General features: G+C 36.9%; 2 pseudogenes; both read left to right on the top strand.

The window, feature by feature from the left end:
- The first annotated feature begins 1 nt into the window (after nt 1).
- Nucleotides 2-4,443, top strand: LOC130136964 (tRNA-specific adenosine deaminase TAD2-like; annotated as a pseudogene).
- A 400-nt stretch (nt 4,444-4,843) lies between these two features.
- LOC130136963 (tRNA-specific adenosine deaminase TAD2-like) lies at nt 4,844-10,497 on the top strand (annotated as a pseudogene).
- Nucleotides 10,498-18,045: the final 7,548 nt, after the last annotated feature.

Below are 18,045 nucleotides of genomic sequence, written 5' to 3'. Positions count from 1 at the left end.
AATGATTTTATGGACAGTAATGAATAGTCGATACGAAAAATATATGGCCCTTTTAGTATCTTGTGGAGCATACTGAAAGAATAAAGGCACCTTGCTACCGGGTATATATAAAAATACTGTTATAAAAGGTGGAGGTGGCTAATCCAGTAAGAAGCCTCTTTTTCCATGTGAGATTCTCAGCAACTTCAACTGAGCAAAAATTGTTGAGTTCATGTAGTATATGCCTTAATCTATCTTATATATTCTCTCAATTAGTTAACTTGAAGGAGAAAACATTCCTCATGAAATGCATTTCCTAAATTTATGCTAACCTACACTGCAAGAAACTATCTTTCTGACAAAGCTCCTAAATTTGATTTGCTTGCTTTGTTTTTCTCCTTGCTCTTTCATAGGCAACAAGACATGCAGAGATGGAAGCTCTTGATGTCCTTCAGGAACAGTGGCAGATGACTGGATTTTCAGCTGCAGAAGTTGCAGAGAAATTTTCAGCATACTCCCTTTATGTGACATGTGAACCATGCATGTATGTGCAGTAGCATTATCGATCATTGGTGCATCTATTGGTCATACTGAAATAACACTAAACTTTCCTGAATTGGTTTATTCATAAATAATAAGATTTCTCTTACCCCTTTTTAGGTATAAAGGAAGTATATTATGGCCGTACAAATGATAAATTTGGAGGCTGTGGCTCAATTCTGTCGATCCATTCAAGTAGCTCCGAGGTATCCATTAGGTCAGTTTCTGAACTTGCTTTTGTTGCTGATTTGGTATCCACTTAGCTCCACTTTGAAATTGTGACATATGATGATTGACAACTAAAGCTTACCGAAGGTCTTCCTTATGTTGATTACTGATGGATGTGATTTCTTAGTGGTTCTGTTTGTTGTCACTATTTAAATATTGCAATACATAACCATGAAAATAAATGGAGGTTATGGAACTAATTTTCCATCTTTTCTGTCCTTAAGTGGAGTTTCTGGAAGCGTCAAGAATTCAAGTATATATTAATTCTAAATTTCTCTGCTTTGTTTCCTTTTCCTTGAATTCTTTGTGATTTGTTAGATATTTCTGTATTCTTTTCATATGCCCTAAAAGATGTACGGTTCTGGGAAGTGCTACAAGTTAAGCTAACATTACATTAGTTTCTTCTTTCCTGTTCCCTTTCCCCCTTGTTTCTCACGTTTTCTCACTGCAGTGAGAATTTTGATGTCTTTAGTGTTGTCATGGTTAAATCTGGAAATCTGCAAAGAAATGTGATATTTATCATGAGTAAATTATGCTTTCTGATATGCCATGGGCAATGTACTTGATAAAGAAACCTCTTTTTGTGTTTATTAGTTGTAATTGTCTCTTCTCGCATACGTGAGAGCAGGTGCCTACTAAGTTGCGGTGTATGGCTAGTGTTTTCAGAATGATTTTTCATCTGTCTGGTGCTGCTATGACCTAACATATCATGTTTTCTAAGCTTGTTTAAAACTATCAAAGTTTTACTCAAACTTTGTTGACACAAAAGTTAAAGCGTAGTGAAACAGGATCTGTTTCATTGTGATTTACGCTGTAAATGAAGTAGCTAATCTAGATTATGGACCTTGTTTTTCTATTCAAGTATTTTTTGAAGAACAACAGCTCAAGTACAGGGAGAAGAAGCAAGAGATGTACTAAGGATGCATCTCAACAAAAAATTTTGGGAAAAGGAAATAAACCATGAAAACTCTTGACTTTTAGAGATTGAAATTTATAGTCATGCTGCTCTTAATAATCTGAATATGAGTCAAAAGTAGTGTGGGAAAGATGAACTAGCTCATTGCCTTTCTGAAAACGACATCAAGCAAGAGGACTCATCTTGTAGATAAAGGACTGCCTTGCTCAATTTCCTCCCTCTGGCGCTCAAAAACTAGCCCTAATTATTGCATAGTTTCATGATAGAGAGTATGAGACTGTTGTTATAATGGTGAGCATGGTTCCTATGCAATGTTTGGAAGACATAGCTGATAGAAACCCAACCTAGCCAGTACTGGTATACAAATCATCCACAAATCTTCTCTCAATCAGATCACTGGTGCCAACATTTCTATGAAGAGAACTTACCCATCCGAATTAAAAGCCTCTAAGTATCACTCTGTTTACATCATGTTATTTGTTCTCCGTGGACATTGGGTTTTTATGTAGAAGAGAAAATATAGAATGGCCCAAAGGCATTGTTAAAGTGAAAAATTTCAAGCCATAGTTACCCCAAACACACATCTTTTTTAGATTTGATCCAAGAATTTTGCCGAGGTCAATGCCACTATTAGAGTCTAGTTATTGTCAATTGAATCAAATGGTACCCTTCAAATTGGTACTCTTCAGAGATAATTTGCTTGCACGAAAATCGATTTCTTGGAGTAGACATTTCTTAAAATTGATAACCTTAGGACCGAAATGTAAATTTTTTAAACAAAACCTATTCTCCTATCAGCAAACTTGTTTTCCTTAGATAGTACCGCCTTTTGCAAAGTGCTTTGTCAATTAGTCTGCTAAATTATCTCTAAGCATGATATTTGGACACGTTTTGCAATTGGAATCTGTTCCGGGTTCCAAGCTGATGAACAAGGTAAAATTGCAGAATCATCGGGAACATTGACTGACTGGTTTCCATAGAAATTTCATCTATGTTCCCGCTTTCAACTGTCTGTCTAATTGATGAATGTTTCCAACTTTTTCTTGTTTCTCTTGCAGTAATGGAAACAAAAGTTTTCAAATGTTGTGGAGGAATAATGGCATCAGAAGCGGTTTCTCTTCTGAGTGATTTTTATGAACAAGGAAACTATAATGGTATGAACCGCAATCAACCATTTTAACAAGTTGAACTATCTGTTCGAAAGAAAGTTATAATACTAGAGTTAGCACCTACTTACATTAGATATCCTAAGGGAAATGATAGTTCTTTTTCAATGGACCTATAGTTAAATACATTTTTTAAGAGTCTTTTATGAGCATAATAGATCAATTCTATTTTTTAAATTGAAGTTCACTTTATCAATCAACGAAGTTGAAGCAACCTCTCCAAATTTTTCTTTTAAAATCTAATACTACAGTCTTCCTAGCACTCATCCCCTTCCATATTGATTAAGAAGAATTCAGGAAGCCTCTTTTTATTTCTACTTTCAATCAATTCTTTCAACAAGCTAGATAAAGAACTGTAGCTGGGGCTTTCGGTGAATGCAGATCTTGCTGAACAACTCTCTCTCTCTCTCTCTCTCTCTGCACTTGATGTAAATCATTTACTGCAGCAAAGATATCATGTTTTATCGTAGGTCTGGGGAATTATCTGCACATCCCAGGTAAATAATGATGGCCTGGTGGAATGTTTAGATGGTGGGTACACTTTTCCAGGCTGACACTAAGTATAGTTGTTTGATTGGAGTGCTTTTCAACCATGTAATGGTTGCTATGAATAGGTGTAGAATTTGCCCAGTAAACAAAAGTTAGGAGTTTCAGATGGCCAGTCATTTTTTTGGCCAATTTTCAGATGCCCTGTTTATCAAATATAGCTTTACTCTAAACTGGGTATTCTTAGCCAGATTGCCATTTGAGAAATGGGACATCATGTCCTTGGTTAAGGAAAAAGACGAAGTGCAGTATCTTAATAGTTGATAATCCGTTGGTTAGACTCATTAAGAAAAATATATTCTTCCTTGATCCCTATCGTGAATTACTAAACATATATAGTTCTTGGTTGAGCAATTCTCCAATTTGAGCTCTTCAGTCGCAAATATTTCAAGAGACTGATCAGTCCATAACCTTTACAAGCTTCTGAGATCATTAGAAAGCTTCGGAAACTCATTACATACTGAAAAGAGGCCGTTGAAATAATTTGTCTGCGCAATGATAATATGAATTTGATTTTCTTCTCTGTTCTATAGAACCCTGTAACATGAATATCATTTCTGTTCACCAATTTCCCCTCCATTTCCATTCATTTGCTGTTTATGACATTTTGGAATCTATTTTTTGTTTTGAGTATTATAGATATATGCTGAATGCTCATATTTTTATTTCAGCTCCAAAGACTCACAGGCCACGGGTTACTCAGGCTTCTCATTTGATCTGTATGCATTGATTCTTCCTGTTGAATCCTCTCGTGCCTCTGCATAACTAGGTAAGACCTTTGAACTTATGATTCCTTGCTTTTATGAACATCATGTACATTATGTGTAGTTTATGATGCACCTTTGCTATGTAATGAATGATTATCAGTTACTTGTGCATATAACAAGCGGGCTGCATTGTGTGACCTTTCTAAATTATAGTCTGTTAACCATGATTATCATGTGTGATCCCTAATGATGATAAAAATTTGCATGTGATTCACATGGGTTTCCTAGCAAAGAATGCATTGACTGGATTTGAACTTCCTGATTGCATCAATTATGTCCTAAATACTTAAATTTATAATATTTGTAGAGCTAGTTAACGTTGTGATCATCGTTGACTTTTCCTAGCATATGATTGTGGGAAAATCTCAATGATTTGATTGGTCACGTGGTGGCTCCAAAAGTACATAAAAATCTCAATGTTTTGCTCCATCAAGACGGATTTGGCGGCCAGAGGACTCCTCAAGCTTAATACCGACTTCTCGTGGACGGAGGGAGCCTCGGAAGTTTTGATAGCTAGAATTGTTCGGGATTCATGCGGTATGTTGGTGGCTGGCTTTGCGAAAGGCGTGCGAGCTCCCTCGGTTCTGTTTGCGGAAGCCCTAGCAATGAATGAGTCCATTCTCTACTTGTGCTCTGTAGTATCCACCGACTGCTTATCACTAGTGGAGCTTACCACGGGTAATGTTGAAAGCTCATGAGCCATGCAAGAAATCATTGAGGAATGCCAGTTTCTGCTGGTCCACTTGGTTAAGGTGAAGGTTGCTCATTGTCCCTACGAGGTTAATCAAGTTGCTGATTGGATTGTTAAGGCCCATAGGAACAAGACAGTCCCTTTGAATTGGTCTTCTTTACCCCAATAACCCCTTTGGAATATTTTGTGTTTAGAAACCAACTTGTCTAGCTCTGGTAGAGTTTGATTCATGAATGAATAAATGAATGAAAGTGCTTTTTCTGACACTGGCATAATTAGGCTGTAAAGGGTTTTGTTTGCATTATTCTTTCATAAGACATGACTAAGGCCAACAATAGCAGTATTCTTGCTTTATTATGCACAATGTGTTGTGTTTTTCATTTACCATTACGCTCTGTTTGGAGCCATATTATGGTCTTTATCTATTTTTGTGAAGTTCCTAATATTATTTTGGGAAAAAACCACCAAAAACCCCAAACTTTGCCATATGTGACACATTTACCCCAAATTTTTTTTGTGACACCAAAAACCCCGAACTTTGCTTTTTGTGACACATTTACCCCAATGTATTTAGTCCATGGGCATTTTCGTCTTTTTTGCTTTTTCTTTTTTTTTTTTTTTTTTTGCCTTCCGGCGAGGGGCCCTCGCCGCGTCGAGCGAGGCGGCCCTCGCCGGCGTCGGGCGAGGTTCGCCCTCGCACAGGGCGAGCGAGGGCGGCCCTCGCTCGACGCCGCCGAGGCCCCCTCGCCGGATCCGGCGATGGGCAGCCCTTGCCGGATCCGGCGAGGCCCCCCTCGCCGGAAAGGAAAAAAAGAAAAAAAAAAAAGAAAAAGCAAAAAAGACGAAAATGCCCATGGACTAAATACATTGGGGTAAATGTGTCACAAAAAGCAAAGTTCGGGATTTTTGGTGTCACAAAAAAAAGTTTGGGGTAAATATGTCACAAATGGCAAAGTTTGGGGTTTTTGGTGGTTTTTTCCCTATTATTTTCTTAGGCTGTATGTTAGCTTGACTTTGGTATTCTTACTTGTTATAAAAAAAGCATTGTGAGCATTGTATTGCCTTCGAAGATTTTAAGAACCAACTCTTTGGGCACATTTCTTCGTACAATGGCAACACGTACACAAATAATTTAAGCCTGATTTCTGGTAGAGATCATCTCCTATCTAATAGTCTATTGCTGCAATTATTTATAGTTTTATGGTGACATTACACTGCTATAAATGATTTTATGGACAGTAATGAATAGTCGATACGAAAAATATATGGCCCTTTTAGTATCTTGTGGAGCATACTGAAAGAATAAAGGCACCTTGCTACCGGGTATATATAAAAATACTGTTATAAAAGGTGGAGGTGGCTAATCCAGTAAGAAGCCTCTTTTTCCATGTGAGATTCTCAGCAACTTCAACTGAGCAAAAATTGTTGAGTTCATGTAGTATATGCCTTAATCTATCTTATATATTCTCTCAATTAGTTAACTTGAAGGAGAAAACATTCCTCATGAAATGCATTTCCTAAATTTATGCTAACCTACACTGCAAGAAACTATCTTTCTGACAAAGCTCCTAAATTTGATTTGCTTGCTTTGTTTTTCTCCTTGCTCTTTCATAGGCAACAAGACATGCAGAGATGGAAGCTCTTGATGTCCTTCAGGAACAGTGGCAGATGACTGGATTTTCAGCTGCAGAAGTTGCAGAGAAATTTTCAGCATACTCCCTTTATGTGACATGTGAACCATGCATGTATGTGCAGTAGCATTATCGATCATTGGTGCATCTATTGGTCATACTGAAATAACACTAAACTTTCCTGAATTGGTTTATTCATAAATAATAAGATTTCTCTTACCCCTTTTTAGGTATAAAGGAAGTATATTATGGCCGTACAAATGATAAATTTGGAGGCTGTGGCTCAATTCTGTCGATCCATTCAAGTAGCTCCGAGGTATCCATTAGGTCAGTTTCTGAACTTGCTTTTGTTGCTGATTTGGTATCCACTTAGCTCCACTTTGAAATTGTGACATATGATGATTGACAACTAAAGCTTACCGAAGGTCTTCCTTATGTTGATTACTGATGGATGTGATTTCTTAGTGGTTCTGTTTGTTGTCACTATTTAAATATTGCAATACATAACCATGAAAATAAATGGAGGTTATGGAACTAATTTTCCATCTTTTCTGTCCTTAAGTGGAGTTTCTGGAAGCGTCAAGAATTCAAGTATATATTAATTCTAAATTTCTCTGCTTTGTTTCCTTTTCCTTGAATTCTTTGTGATTTGTTAGATATTTCTGTATTCTTTTCATATGCCCTAAAAGATGTACGGTTCTGGGAAGTGCTACAAGTTAAGCTAACATTACATTAGTTTCTTCTTTCCTGTTCCCTTTCCCCCTTGTTTCTCACGTTTTCTCACTGCAGTGAGAATTTTGATGTCTTTAGTGTTGTCATGGTTAAATCTGGAAATCTGCAAAGAAATGTGATATTTATCATGAGTAAATTATGCTTTCTGATATGCCATGGGCAATGTACTTGATAAAGAAACCTCTTTTTGTGTTTATTAGTTGTAATTGTCTCTTCTCGCATACGTGAGAGCAGGTGCCTACTAAGTTGCGGTGTATGGCTAGTGTTTTCAGAATGATTTTTCATCTGTCTGGTGCTGCTATGACCTAACATATCATGTTTTCTAAGCTTGTTTAAAACTATCAAAGTTTTACTCAAACTTTGTTGACACAAAAGTTAAAGCGTAGTGAAACAGGATCTGTTTCATTGTGATTTACGCTGTAAATGAAGTAGCTAATCTAGATTATGGACCTTGTTTTTCTATTCAAGTATTTTTTGAAGAACAACAGCTCAAGTACAGGGAGAAGAAGCAAGAGATGTACTAAGGATGCATCTCAACAAAAAAATTTTGGGAAAAGGAAATAAACCATGAAAACTCTTGACTTTTAGAGATTGAAATTTATAGTCATGCTGCTCTTAATAATCTGAATATGAGTCAAAAGTAGTGTGGGAAAGATGAACTAGCTCATTGCCTTTCTGAAAACGACATCAAGCAAGAGGACTCATCTTGTAGATAAAGGACTGCCTTGCTCAATTTCCTCCCTCTGGCGCTCAAAAACTAGCCCTAATTATTGCATAGTTTCATGATAGAGAGTATGAGACTGTTGTTATAATGGTGAGCATGGTTCCTATGCAATGTTTGGAAGACATAGCTGATAGAAACCCAACCTAGCCAGTACTGGTATACAAATCATCCACAAATCTTCTCTCAATCAGATCACTGGTGCCAACATTTCTATGAAGAGAACTTACCCATCCGAATTAAAAGCCTCTAAGTATCACTCTGTTTACATCATGTTATTTGTTCTCCGTGGACATTGGGTTTTATGTAGAAGAGAAAATATAGAATGGCCCAAAGGCATTGTTAAAGTGAAAAATTTCAAGCCATAGTTACCCCAAACACACATCTTTTTTAGATTTGATCCAAGAATTTTGCCGAGGTCAATGCCACTATTAGAGTCTAGTTATTGTCAATTGAATCAAATGGTACCCTTCAAATTGGTACTCTTCAGAGATAATTTGCTTGCACGAAAATCGATTTCTTGGAGTAGACATTTCTTAAAATTGATAACCTTAGGACCGAAATGTAAATTTTTTAAACAAAACCTATTCTCCTATCAGCAAACTTGTTTTCCTTAGATAGTACCGCCTTTTGCAAAGTGCTTTGTCAATTAGTCTGCTAAATTATCTCTAAGCATGATATTTGGACACGTTTTGCAATTGGAATCTGTTCCGGGTTCCAAGCTGATGATCAAGGTAAAATTGCAGAATCATCGGGAACATTGACTGACTGGTTTCCATAGAAATTTCATCTATGTTCCCGCTTTCAACTGTCTGTCTAATTGATGAATGTTTCCAACTTTTTCTTGTTTCTCTTGCAGTAATGGAAACAAAAGTTTTCAAATGTTGTGGAGGAATAATGGCATCAGAAGCGGTTTCTCTTCTGAGTGATTTTTATGAACAAGGAAACTATAATGGTATGAACCGCAATCAACCATTTTAACAAGTTGAACTATCTGTTCGAAAGAAAGTTATAATACTAGAGTTAGCACCTACTTACATTAGATATCCTAAGGGAAATGATAGTTCTTTTTCAATGGACCTATAGTTAAATACATTTTTTAAGAGTCTTTTATGAGCATAATAGATCAATTCTATTTTTTAAATTGAAGTTCACTTTATCAATCAACGAAGTTGAAGCAACCTCTCCAAATTTTTCTTTTAAAATCTAATACTACAGTCTTCCTAGCACTCATCCCCTTCCATATTGATTAAGAAGAATTCAGGAAGCCTCTTTTTATTTCTACTTTCAATCAATTCTTTCAACAAGCTAGATAAAGAACTGTAGCTGGGGCTTTCGGTGAATGCAGATCTTGCTGAACAACTCTCTCTCTCTCTCTCTCTCTCTCGCACTTGATGTAAATCATTTACTGCAGCAAAGATATCATGTTTTATCGTAGGTCTGGGGAATTATCTGCACATCCCAGGTAAATAATGATGGCCTGGTGGAATGTTTAGATTGTGGGTACACTTTTCCAGGCTGACACTAAGTATAGTTGTTTGATTGGAGTGCTTTTCAACCATGTAATGGTTGCTATGAATAGGTGTAGAATTTGCCCAGTAAACAAAAGTTAGGAGTTTCAGATGGCCAGTCATTTTTTTGGCCAATTTTCAGATGCCCTGTTTATCAAATATAGCTTTACTCTAAACTGGGTATTCTTAGCCAGATTGCCATTTGAGAAATGGGACATCATGTCCTTGGTTAAGGAAAAAGACGAAGTGCAGTATCTTAATAGTTGATAATCCGTTGGTTAGACTCATTAAGAAAAATATATTCTTCCTTGATCCCTATCGTGAATTACTAAACATATATAGTTCTTGGTTGAGCAATTCTCCAATTTGAGCTCTTCAGTCGCAAATATTTCAAGAGACTGATCAGTCCATAACCTTTACAAGCTTCTGAGATCATTAGAAAGCTTCGAAACTCATTACATACTGAAAAGAGGCCGTTGAAATAATTTGTCTGCGCAATGATAATATGAATTTGATTTTCTTCTCTGTTCTATAGAACCCTGTAACATGAATATCATTTCTGTTCACCAATTTCCCCTCCATTTCCATTCATTTGCTGTTTATGACATTTTGGAATCTATTTTTTGTTTTGAGTATTATAGATATATGCTGAATGCTCATATTTTTATTTCAGCTCCAAAGACTCACAGGCCACGGTTACTCAGGCTTCTCATTTGATCTGTATGCATTGATTCTTCCTGTTGAATCCTCTCGTGCCTCTGCATAACTAGGTAAGACCTTTGAACTTATGATTCCTTGCTTTTATGAACATCATGTACATTATGTGTAGTTTATGATGCACCTTTGCTATGTAATGAATGATTATCAGTTACTTGTGCATATAACAAGCGGGCTGCATTGTGTGACCTTTCTAAATTATAGTCTGTTAACCATGATTATCATGTGTGATCCCTAATGATGATAAAAATTTGCATGTGATTCACATGGGTTTCCTAGCAAAGAATGCATTGACTGGATTTGAACTTCCTGATTGCATCAATTATGTCCTAAATACTTAAATTTATAATATTTGTAGAGCTAGTTAACGTTGTGATCATCGTTGACTTTTCCTAGCATATGATTGTGGGAAAATCTCAATGATTTGATTGGTCACGTGGTGGCTCCAAAAGTACATAAAAATCTCAATGTTTTGCTCCATCAAGACGGATTTGGCGGCCAGAGGACTCCTCAAGCTTAATACCGACTTCTCGTGGACGGAGGGAGCCTCGGAAGTTTTGATAGCTAGAATTGTTCGGGATTCATGCGGTATGTTGGTGGCTGGCTTTGCGAAAGGCGTGCGAGCTCCCTCGGTTCTGTTTGCGGAAGCCCTAGCAATGAATGAGTCCATTCTCTACTTGTGCTCTGTAGTATCCACCGACTGCTTATCACTAGTGGAGCTTACCACGGGTAATGTTGAAAGCTCATGAGCCATGCAAGAAATCATTGAGGAATGCCAGTTTCTGCTGGTCCACTTGGTTAAGGTGAAGGTTGCTCATTGTCCCTACGAGGTTAATCAAGTTGCTGATTGGATTGTTAAGGCCCATAGGAACAAGACAGTCCCTTTGAATTGGTCTTCTTTACCCCAATAACCCCTTTGGAATATTTTGTGTTTAGAAACCAACTTGTCTAGCTCTGGTAGAGTTTGATTCATGAATGAATAAATGAATGAAAGTGCTTTTTCTGACACCCCCCCACCCCCAAAAAAAGAAGAAGAAGGCAATTGGCAATTGTTTCTTCCCTGAGTGTGCTTTCGGTATTGTTCAATCCTACACGTGAGACCTTTTTTCTTTCGATTATGAATGTCGAAATTTTAGTTCTTTCTAGCTAGTATTGATCATAACCCAATCTATTAAAATATTTGAAAATACCAAAGCATTTGACTGAAAGATCCATAGTCTAACATGAGCAGGAAGATGGTAATTTTGGACCACAATGTGTTCGAATTTTTTACAAATGCAGGCTAATATGTGAAAAATACTCTGTTATAGTACTTATAAAATATATGAGAATGTTATATTGCCCAATTATGGTTATGTGTTCATATTATATAGGGCTTAGCATATTTTGGTTATGGAAATAATGTGGTTGGCGATTAGTGAAGACTAGTATTTTAACAGTGACACCTGTAATGGAGGAGTCTATTAAAATATGCTACATAAATAGTTTATGGTCTCCCTTCCCCTCCTAATTTCGTACACCTACATTTTATCCATCAAGACCATCTAAGGTAGAAGAAAGAGACGAAAGCCTAGTTCTGAATTTGTATGAATTTATCCGTAGTGCTCGATTCAAAGATGATAATTAGCTAACCAGGTATCTGTTTTTTATTCAAGGCTAGGTGTTGTAAATTCTATATGTGAGTTTTTTATCATTGCATTTCTTACATGTGGTATAAGAGCTGCTATATATGGGTTTAGAATTCATTTGATGCATAATCTCTATGTAATTACATGTATAGTGCATATATTTCAGGGGTTTTTATGGGCGAGTTTGGGAATTCAATTCTTTTGGTATCAATGTGGGATTTTAAATACCGGTTCTATGGTAAATCTTCTTGGCAAATTTCGTATTATAACTCGGCCTATGCTGTGCGAATTTCAAATATTGAAGGGCATGTGAACCGGAAATGATATTTTGCAAATTGACCCTTTTGGTTGTTAGTTTGGACAATTAATTTGTGGCTTTTGTTACTCACGCAATGATTCTTATACTCCATAAATTTCGTGCCCTAATATAATCTGTGCATCAAGAATTTCCAACTTGAAGATTTTGTCATGAATAAGAGAACCGAAAATCATGTGGTGTAATTTCGACAATTTTACTCGTTACTGCTCAAAATCTGTTAGGGAGTTCTGTTCTACGTTGAACATCAGTTTTACTCTGCGAATTTCTTATGATTGGAGTAAACAAGCTTCAAATGGGATGTCGATTTCTTATGATACGTCCAAATCGGCTTCACTATCTTGCTGCCTGTAGCAGTTTCGGTCATTTTGCAGCTTTAATTTCAAACGAAATCCATTCAGGGCACCAGAATCAAGTTTTGGGTGTTTTGGGTTGCTAGGGTTGGACGAGACCGAGTGTTAATGGTACAAATTCCTTATAATTGGACCATCATTAGGCTATTAGATGCACGAGTAAGTTTCGTTTATTGGTCTATCTCTCGGTAAATCACAGACTTTATTTCTAATTAAAGCATTCAATCAGGATTTTAGGTTTTTTTTTTCGGGTAAGGACGGATTTTAGGTTTTTAATGCATAAAAAAAAATCGAGATAGAGCTTCAGTTGTGCTAAAAGGGTCGAATTTGCTACGTTCTAATGCCGGATCTGGAACGAATCTAGATCGAGTCCAGCCAGAGGTCGACGATGACTGACTGTAGGCGTATGCAAGGCAAACCCCATGCGCAGAAGAAGCGCGTCTAGGCACGTGACAAGTCTTTTGGGCTCCATTTTCAGTGCGGTCTTTTGCGTTGTGCTCCATGTGCCAATGTCCTCTTTTTTAATTGGCATATTTATGGTAGATTTTATCTTAGAAAAATTGAGATAAATTGAATACTCATAATTTTTTATAAGTTAGGTGCTGCAAAATTACTTTGATATGAGAAATTACGTGCATATTCTCTTTGAAATATTGTGTTTCTTGAATGTACAAGTTTGAAACAAAGTCTCTAAACAAATATGTGGGGATAAGAAGTTATATAATGCACCATTAGTGATTGGTTACCAAAGTCACTTACTCGTGGGGACACACGAAAAATTTTCTCATGTTATTTGAGCATTCATGTTTGGAGATGTCACGTGATTCAATATGTGATTGAGCACCAGAGTGCTTCACATATTGAGAACGGTGGAATTACTCATGTAACTATTGATTATTTTTAACATCCCGACTTCAAGAATACTTGCACATTTTGATATGGGTGTTTGACCATCAAAGTGGTTCACTCATTGTGACTTGTGGAGCACTCACAGGTCGTAATCTTCATGTGATGTTTATTATCTTATGATATACGATCACATCCTAGAGACCATTATTGTATTCTATACATCAAGGATTTGAGGCAGTGTAGTAAGACACACCAGTCTAGGAGGCTTGTTTGCCCATAGGAGATAAGCTTTCTTAGATTGATATTGTCTCATAATTAGCTTCACTGAGAGGCTCTAATTGACGAGTTATTTACTTTGTCGTAATGGGGAGTCTATTATGATCACAAGGATAGTCACTCGGATGAAATATCGATTCTTATCAATCATGCACACTTGGATTGTTGGATTTCTTTGTGGGATAAGATGTGCCATTTTGATTGGCAATAGAGAGAATTTCTAGTTGTATATTGCATTCTCCACCTATAGGCGAGTTTGTTAAAAAAAAAAAGCATCAAAACTCTCAAAGTTTTGTTCGATTGTCTCCTTTGAAATGCTAGATTGAAATACGAAGGTCTTGGCTAGTTTTGATTATATGAGATGGAAGCTTATAAAAGAAATTCCTTGTTAAACTTGTGGCATCTGTATGGCCTTACATATATGGGAGCTCGTAATATGGAGTATTTTACGACATCTTGTTACTAAGGGAATCAACTTAGTGATACATATATAATATCTCCTTTGGGAGATGCTTAGTTCTTGTAAGGCATGAATTCATTTTATGATATGTGCATGTACTTGAGGCACATATTAAGGTTGATTGACATTTGATCAAACTCAACATTATTGCAATTTTACAAGAGTTATACTCTTATATCCAAAGTTTATACGATATTCTTTTATTATCAGATCGAAAGAAATTGAGTCCAATGCTACCGATCTTTGATGTCAAAATTTGATAATAATATTGTGATTTTTGTGTTCCATTCCAAAGCTGAATGCCTTTATGGATCTTTGGAACTTCCACCGTAATTGTGATTTCAGTTCGTTCCTGCTTTGCCCTCGCTTTTTTCCGAGTTGCATTGCCGTTGATTGTGCTGTGGAGGAGGAATCGAGTTTGCGAGGAAGGTGTTCGATGAAATGACGAAGCTCGACTCTGTTTCAAGGAGCACCTGTTCACAATAGAAATAATCCACGACTCGGCGGTGGCGACCTCAAGCTTTGGATTGGTGGTCAAGCGAAAGCAAGTCTCTCGAAGATTGAAGTCCAGAGAAGCTCGCTGAATGTGCTCGACAACGCCATGATCGTGTCCGTGGACTCTCTCTCCCTCTCTCTTTCTCTACATTCCTCGTCATGGTTACGAGCGCTTCTTTGCTTCCGTCTACCATTAACGTCTCCATTGTTGCTCTGTTTCAAAGGCCTGCGATGTCTTGCCCAGGGATATTCAGGCGCACTAGTTGTCGAGCATCACCGGTGCTGCTCGGTTCCCATGAATTCAAGCTCCAGCATGGTTCTCATTCTCGGTCATGATGACACATGCTTGAAGCCCATGGAGCAAGAAATCTTTGGTCAATTCATGAAGCTGAGTTGTCATGTCATTCGAACCCATTGAATCAGGAACTCTCTAGAGCGTCGAAGTCCACAAAAGCAGGTCCCAAAGCCGGCACTCTGGAATAGGCAGTTGAAGCGTTGAAAAGGGAAACAAATTGATGAGAATGCCAAAAAAAATTTAGTTATAGGATGGAGAGTGATTTGGAGGAAAAAATCAGATCTTATTCAGCAAAGATTGTGATGTCAAGAAGTGCTGAGGGACAAAGTGGCCAAATTTGAAGCGGGTTTGTATTCCATGCTCTCTGACGCTCTTCCATTTTATGTTATAGAATGAGTTGAAGTTGGAATAATATGAAGAGTTCAAGATTTCTTTGAAACCTCTTTTCAATGGGGTGAACGCAGACTTGAATGCTATCGTGGTGGATTGACGAATATCCACGATGAATGAAGATGAGATGGAAGGGGACGATGTTCTCGCAATCAAACGGCGAACTGTTTGATTGATTTCTCTAGTTAATTCAAGAAATAATGTTTTTCATGAATCGTATGGGGGAGGTGTTGAGGTCCGCAAGGATTGATTTCTCTAGTTAATTCTAGTTAATTCGAGAAACTGCAGATCCACCGGTGTCAAGGGGGAGGTGTTGAGGTACTTGAATGATAGCGTGAAGTGATGAGTGATGCTAGAAATTGTTATGAAAATGAAGTTGGAGCAATTGAAGGCTAGCTTGAAGTGAGGGGCAATGTGTTGCTATGCATTTTTAGGATTTTCTTTTAACATACGTTGTCAGTAGGAAAAAAGGATTTACAGAATTGACTTTATACTTACGCCATTAATTTAAAAAAGAGAGTATTATTCACCTAACATCAATTATGGATTGGTTGATTAGGTAAAATTTCCTATAAATTAAGTATAATATATTTTTCCTATTTTTTTAATCTATTGTCGTTTCTCTTTGTGATAATTAAGATTCAAGATGATTTGAATTTATACGATGGCTAGAAGGGGGAGAGACTGGTGATTGTAGAGGACTTGTGACGAGTTCATACGTTATCTTTTTAACAGAAGAGGATAAGTGTTGTGCACGAGAAGAGGTGGCAAAATGGATTAGTGAACCTATTTTTCCACTCATATTTATTAGAAGTGAGCGTATTACGGGCCACCCCAATTTTATAATTGGATTGAAAAGGGTTTTAAAATACAAAGTCCAACTATAAGTGGGTCTAAATGAATTTACCTCATACCCATAAATTAACTCATTTTAATTGGGTTGCGTACGGCTTTTTAGCAATTGGGACATGTACATTTCAGCCCATGTGTATGGTTGAGAGAGTCTATTGATAAACACGGACCGGTTGAGGTAAGCTTGTTTGGATTCGCTTATAAGCAAGATGTAATTTCTTATCTTTTCAAATTTGAAAACAAAAAGAATATCCTTAGTTTGTGAAATATTACAACCAAAAATGATGTATATATTTATATGTCGATATTGTTTCCGTGAGTCGTAATATTGAATAAAAAGCAAAAAGTAATTAAAAATTGTATTGCTTATGAAAGATCTCAAACTAATGACACCCAAACCCTCCTTTCCAACTGGTTGGCCCTCTTCAATCATCTGATGCCTTTTCACTTTTAGTTTTATCTTTTCAAATTTACTTACACATAACTTCACATCCACCGTTTCCTTTTTACTTTTAACTGTTCTGATTATTTTATTGAGACCATTTTACTTAATTTGGTTTTTCTTAGTAATCAATTCAATCTTAAATTTTTTAATTTGGCCACTTTAGTCCTAAATCTTTTGATGATTTGCCATCACTATTGTGGCGGTCTAGTTAGTGTTGGCCATCCTCCTTGGCACAGTCAGTGCTGACATGGACGATTTTTGCAATTTTTTAAAAATTTTCAAATTTTTTCCTTTTCTTTTCTTTCCTTTTTCTTTTTTTTTTGGGATTTTTACAATATTTTTGTGTTTTTTGCTATATTTTCTAACATATTTTAATTACGCTAATTTACTTTTAAATTCGATATGAAATTTTTATCCAAGTAAACTTATAAGTGAAGATTTTAAAGTGGATTAAATGGGTGGTATGGGTTTTCATAGGTTGGATGAGATATAAATATATTTTAGTAATATAAGTTTGGTCGAGTATGAGTTACTAAATTTGAATTAATGGGTCAAAAAGGGTTAAATGAGTCAATTTGGTTTGAATCATCTTCGACCCGACACAAACCCAACACAACCCACTATTTGATGGCCCTACGCATGAGCAATACCAATTATCAGGGACTGGTTATAAAGGAACTTGTCCTTTCACACGCGATTCTTTAGTTGTGACATTCTGAAATTCGGCCCATTTTCGATATTTATGAAATGATTATATCATCGATGCACTTTAGTTAAATCTCACTCGGAATTGATCATTCTTGATAAGACTAACCATTAGGAATGACTAGCTAGGAATTAAGTACGTGGACCTAAGGACTTGTCCGTGGATCGACACTTCGACCATAAGGATTGACGAGGAGATATTTTGGGCCATTATATACTGATCCAAGGATGGTTATGGAACGATTCGCAAATGTTATATAATTGGATCGTGGGTGAATCTGCTTGACCATTATACCAGTTTCGAACTATCCTAAACCTAATCCGAACGATCGTGTCAATTGGAACTAGTGATTGACCCTCGCAATTACATGACAATTAAGGTCGTCATGGCTCAAGCAAACTTATATGTAGCCCAATATCGAATCGGCCACGAGTCGATACGCGTAATTCCTAAAAGCCGCCACTTAGTTTCAGATACACTAAAGTTGCATTTAATCAAATTTGACCATTACTTGGAATCCGGACTTGGGAATCGAAATTCTCGAAAGCCATGACTAATTCATTGGACGACGTCACATTTGGCATGACCAACATTAGGGCCACTCGGATTTGTCGGAAAAGTGAAATTTGGATTGGGAGTGAAAAATGACCACTTTGCTCTTAGGATTATTTGAGTTCATTTGAAAAGTGGAAGGGCATTTTGGTTAAGTTGTTGCCCCCATGCTAGCCGAAAATATTGGACCATAATGCCCCTCTCTCCTCTTGCTCATTTCCTCTTTTGCCCCTAGGAGTTAGTGGAGTTGACCAATCTTGACCATTGGATTTGGATGATGAGA

The sequence above is a fragment of the Syzygium oleosum genome, unplaced genomic scaffold (genome assembly GCF_021117445.2).
Source record: "Syzygium oleosum isolate NSW1041296 unplaced genomic scaffold, Sole_v2.1 Sole_v2.56, whole genome shotgun sequence".
Taxonomy (NCBI): Eukaryota; Viridiplantae; Streptophyta; class Magnoliopsida; order Myrtales; family Myrtaceae; genus Syzygium; species Syzygium oleosum.
This window is presented reverse-complemented; position numbering and strand designations above follow the sequence as displayed.